We start from the raw sequence: 6,000 nt of genomic DNA, 5'->3' as shown, positions 1-6,000 counted from the left end.
CTCTCTCTCTCTCTCTCTCTCTCTCTCTCTCTCTCTCTCTCTCTCTCTCTCCATACATCCTCGTCATCAAGACAAAATTTGAATGGAATAATCAGGAAAGAAAATCTTGTATCACCCAACACACACACAAAAATCTAATCACTTTAAACCTTTTTTTTCTCTCTCACAGAATTGAGAAAAAAAAGTGAGTCACCTTTCTCACCTAGAAAGATCCGTATGAATAAAAAAAAAAAAGGTATAAAGATCACACATCTATGTCCGACATTTTTTTTTTTAGAAATGTGATTTTTATAAGTCGTCGTTCTTGGAGGCGAGGACATGATGAATGTAGATGGCGTCTCTGTGTCGTCATGGTTACCGGGTAGCAAGGAGGGGGGGGAGAGAGAGGCATTCCGCTCCACGGTTCTCAGACTCGACCGGTGGACAACACGACTTGGTAGCGGTGGTGGAGGAGGAGGGTTCAGGTTGTCGGGAAGTTAACCTCGGTATTATTTAATCTTATCATTCTTAATCTGTCCTCGTATCTTATCAGTTATTCAATTAAGAAAAGAATCATTAAAAGTCTTTGTTTTGGCAATGGTGTGTGCGACCTTACTTCACGGTATAATATCCTTGAATTGGAATGAAACTGTAACTATATATATATATATATATATATATATATATATATATATATATATATATATAATTTCTCTAAATGTGTTCAGGCCCACGAGCCTTGGCTCCTCCGTCTGGCTCCTGCTTCCCACTGTTTCTATATGAAGATCGACCCACTCGAGGATGAGCCATTATGATGCCTCCTTCGTCCCTCGAACAGCTAAGCTGTGGGATTATCTTCTTTCTCTCGTCTGTCCTTCTTCCTAGAATCTTACGAACTTAAAGCATTAGGTCTGCAGACATTTGCCGAACCCTGAATAATTTCTCTTTTATTTCAATAGATTTTTATATTAAGTTTATTCTCACCTAAGGTGGCCTTCCCCTGGGGGTATTTTGCCCGCGTCGCAATAAAGGAGTAATGATGTATTAATTATCTTGTGAGTAATGACATAATTAGACCCGCGTCCCTTGCGTGTCCCTAGGCATTTAATCATCTTAAGTTTTTTATTGTTGTGTCAAGAGTGTGAGTCATCATCGTGGACATGAAGGCTGGGTTTGGTAAATGGTTTTTTAAAAATATACGAGAAGATCTCAGAAATGTGATATTAGAAAACCGCCTGACATTAGACAGAAAAGTCAGCGACGAGAAATAACAACATGAAGATAAAGAAAAGATCTGATGGTAAATAAGGGAAAAGTTATTTTTTTCTTTTAGCTGAAGAACATTGGAACAGACGACTGTAGGTATGGTCACTGTGAAGAACATCGATCAATACCTTCATATCAAAGTCTAGATAGATTGATCAATACCTCAGTGGCTCTGTTATCTGTAATGTCCTTCTGTTTCAGGAAGGGGAAAGAAAAAATTAAGTTTCTGTTTCAAAACTGGCCCCTTTTTTTTTTTGGACTCTTTTTTCAAATGTTCCAGATTTGGGCTTTATCCCAGCAAGCTCACATACAGTCCAGTTCGATCGAGGAATTATCCTTTTCAGTCTTTCCTTTTCAAATCTCCGCCAGTATACTACTCCATTCTACGTGTTCTCTCTCTCTCTCTCTCTCTCTCTCTCTCTCTCTCTCTCTCTCTCTCTCTCTCTCTCTCTCTCTCTCTCTCTCTCTCTCTCTCTCTCTCCTTCTGTTGAGCCGGAGGGAGCGGTGGGGTTAGAGAGGTTGCCTCCTACTTTACCCTCCCCTCATCTACCACCAAATAAGATTATAACGGCGGGTAACTTCGTCCCGGATGTCTTGTTCGCTGTCAGTACTTCCCACACTGTCTGTCCTCACAGTAAGATAACATCCTTATAGACCATCTAGAGTCGCCCCTGTTATCTGGTCCATCCCACGTACCCTCCCACGTACCCTCCCACGTACCCTCCCACCTTCATTATTATTAGCGTTCGCAACGCCTTTGGGTCTCGTGTCGCGTCCTTACTGCCAGTGTGTGTGTGTGTGTGTGTGTGTGTGTGTCCTGCAGCAGCCCCTCCCCCTCCCCTTCCCCAGGGAGGACGACACACCAGGTCAGGTGGATATGAGAGGATTGTACTCAGCCCAGCCGGTGGATATTGGACCTTACAGACACGCTAGTCAAGAGTATGCTGTACCGAGGGACACTTAAACTGAACTCCCAGCTGATTTCGCTGGCGGTCTGCTAACGCGGTGTCATGGTAGATGTATTATAAGGCTGGTGTGATAACACACACACACATACACTTTATATATATATATATATATATATATATATATATATATATATATATATATATATATATATATGATATACGGTTGCAAAGCTAATATATCACTTTAGTAGTCAAATTAAAGGCCTGTTTATCATACCCAATGGTCGTACCGTCGTGCTCAAGGGTCGTACCGTTGTGCTTAAGGGTCCTACCGTCGTGCTCAGTGGTCGTACCGTCGTGCTCAAGGGTCGTACCGTTGTGCTTAAGGGTCCTACCGTCGTGCTCAGTGGTCGTACCGTCGTGTTCGAGGGTCGTAACGTCGTGCTCGAGGGTCTAATTGTCTCATCCATTGTTTCTCGCAGTTGGAACGATTCCTTTTCCCCCATTGTCACGTCTGTGCACCAGCTGTTTCACTGAATTCAAAAGAGATTTCCTTTTTCAGTCTCTCTCTCTCTCTCTCTCTCTCTCTCTCTCTCTCTCTCTCTCTCTCTCTCTCTCTCTCTCTCTCTCTCTCTCCCGACCGTGCGCTGAACTGCGACAGGAAAGAAGGAAAAAAAAAAAAAACTGAAATTGACACAGTCGAGTGTGTGATTTTCGTCAACTGGATCTTAAAAGCACTTCCATATTGTCACGGGTAAGAATGATTTGTATATCCAAGTATCAGTCATTTCCATCTGTAGGCCAGGCTCGTGTGGGAGGGCTGCACTGTGAGAGAAGAGTATGGCAGAAAACGGGATATGATTGAGGGAGTTGAAGACGATGAGTGCTGAAATGATTTCGATGTGTGGAGAGGATGAGCGAAGAGAGGTTGACAAAGAGGATCATAAATGGAAGGGGACAAGGAGAAAGGGAGAAATCAAGGAGGAGGAGGTGGTGGAAGGATGGAGTGAAAATGCTTTGAACAGCCGGGGGCTGAACATGCAGGAGGGTGTGAGGCGTGCATGGGATAGAACGAATTTAAGCGATGTGGGTAACCAGGGACGACGTCTTATTGATTGACTGAACCAGGGCATGTGAAGCGGTTGGGGAAATAGCACGGAGAGGTCTGTGGGGCTTGGCTGTAGCCTGGGACCCTGTTTTCGGTGCAATATACGTGGCAAGTAAAGAACTGGACATGAATAAATAAGGCCGCTGTCCATCTGCTCCCGGAGTTACCTAGAAAACTCAGGAAATGGCGAACAAGTGCACCTATATATATATATATATATATATATATATATATATATATATATATATATATATATATATATATATATATATATATATATAGTGCACGAACTGTTTCACCTTGTGTTGATAAATGTCCAGTTCATCTTGTGATACAATGGCGTTCGATCTGAGGAAGAGGCGCCAAATGGCGTGTTTGCGTGGCCATTTATTAAACCTTCTGGCTCTCCCCGCCATCTGTTGGCCATTTGATCATTCTGATAGATAAAGATAGATAACAGACAACGGTGGCTCGATCATTAACCTCATTTATCTTCAATATATATATTTTCTTTTTCTTTCAAACTATTCGCCATTTCCCGCGTTAGCGAGGTAGCGTTAAGAACGGAGGACTGGACCTTTGAAGGAATATACTCACCTGGCCCCCTTCTCTGTTCCCTCTTTTGGAAAATTAAAAAAAAAAAAAAACGAGAGGGAAGGATTTCCAGCCCCCCGCTCCCTTCCCTTTTAGTCGCCTTCTACGACACGCAGGGAATACGTGGGAAGTATTCTTTCTCCCCTATCCCCAGGGATATATATATATATATATATATATATATATATATATATATATATATATATATATATATATATATCTTTTTTTTACGTGATAGATGTCTTGTGTATGTCTATCGCCATTTGAATCGGAGGACCATGGTTCGAACCTTCCCCAATTCAGCCTCACAAGATGACACTGGTGGAATTGGCGATAATTACATTAATATAATTCTGGCTCATATCTCACAATCTCTGAATTATCTAACTCCAATACACGATCTCTCTTATTTTTCATGTATTAATATGTGTGTGTGTGTGTAGGGTCAAGGTAATTCGTAATATACTTTAAGTTTTCGTATTATGGACTTTATGCATTTTACGCTGATACAGCTGTTTTTCATCCACCCCTTCCCTCCTCCCTCGCACTGCATCGGCAAATAGATGCCACGACAGAACTATTATAGCAAGTTTATTTTCAAGAAATGGAGCGAGAGACTTAAGTTTTGAGTTTGTGTTTCGCGACAGTTCCATGACTTGAGCTGGCTGGTGTTGCTTAGGTTTCACGACGTAAGTTGGCTGTCGTGTGTGAGCTTCGTGACAAGTCTTATGGTCTAAGTTAGCTACGGTAGCAGGTTATTCACGACACCCCCCCCCCCCCCCATTTAACAAGGATGTTCGCCAGTTCTCTAAAGACACACCGTAAGTATCAGTCGGTACCGAACGCATGGTCGAAGCTGTACCGAAATCTCTGTCTCTGCCAGTCGAGACTGACGGCTCGGTACGGCTTCGAAATGGTGTGTTTCGGGATATCCATCCGCGTCAGCACGTACACACTACACAAACACAATCTTTACGCTTTTAAAGTGATGTGATATGACATATGGACGAAACTATTTGAGAACATACCAACTTCTTCAAGTGATCGAATGATCATTCTGAAACCTGTCGTTCACTGGTGTAAAGATCGCTTTTGTGTTGTGTGTATAGTACCAGTGATCAGTGTTTTTACACCATTTTTATCTAGGAATCGAGACCAATACACTAAGGAGATCTGGGATTAAAAGTCATTAAGTTCGAAGCTGGTTCATCACTAACGGGACTCAACACGATTCGAAGCAGGCGAATCATTCAACGTTTGTGAATTTAGTTCAGTGTATGTGTGCGTATGTGTGTGTGTGTGTGTGTGTGGCGAAACTTGTAAACGAAAGGTGTTCGATGACGAGGAAAACAGGAATTCTTTTCTTAATTACAGAAAGTATACGAGATTAAGTATACGGCTGGGAGAAAAAATAAATAAATAAATAGACAAATTGAAGCTACAGGTTCTACTCATGTGAAGACTCTTTATATATCTTTCTCTTGTACTTAAAAAAAAGAAAATGCATCTCTAACGCCTTTAAGGTATCACGATGCACTCCGGATCTTTCAGTTTAGGCTACACACTTTCTGTTTTCTTTCCTAGAACACAAAGCGTCAAAGTATTGAACCCACCAGAGGTTAACCTCCCCGTTTTCTACCAGTCTAATTCGAGCAGGAACTGCGTCATAAAGCGTAGAGATAAAGAGGAGGTAAAAATAAACAAATCTTAAGAATCTCTTACTTTCTCGTCTGTGAATTTCCTTGAGTTGATTAATCACGTTGTACGGTTTGAATGTTTACCTCGTAGTCTAACTTTCTTTGATGAATATAATGCTCTACAAATATTGACAAAACCAAATTAAGGATCCTACGCAGTGCCCTATTCTTTTATGTAAATATGGACACAAGATTTCATTTTCGTCATCGTGAGTTAAACGAGGTGAAGCGTTTATAAGGACACTTTTCATCTATAAAAAGTTTATCCCAAGTTTAAACCTTCAAAAAGCTCCTTAACTAAACACATATCTGTTTATCCTTCCTGAATTTTTTAAAAGATTTTCAACATTTCATTTATTTTTTTTTTCTTTCGCTTCTCTTCATTGTTTCCTACTTGAGTTGTGAGGAGGTAATTCTTTCCCGTACAGCCCTCACACACACACACACA

This window comes from Panulirus ornatus, chromosome 14, assembly GCF_036320965.1.
Source record: "Panulirus ornatus isolate Po-2019 chromosome 14, ASM3632096v1, whole genome shotgun sequence".
In the NCBI taxonomy this organism is placed as follows: Eukaryota; Metazoa; Arthropoda; class Malacostraca; order Decapoda; family Palinuridae; genus Panulirus; species Panulirus ornatus.
This window is presented reverse-complemented; position numbering follows the sequence as displayed.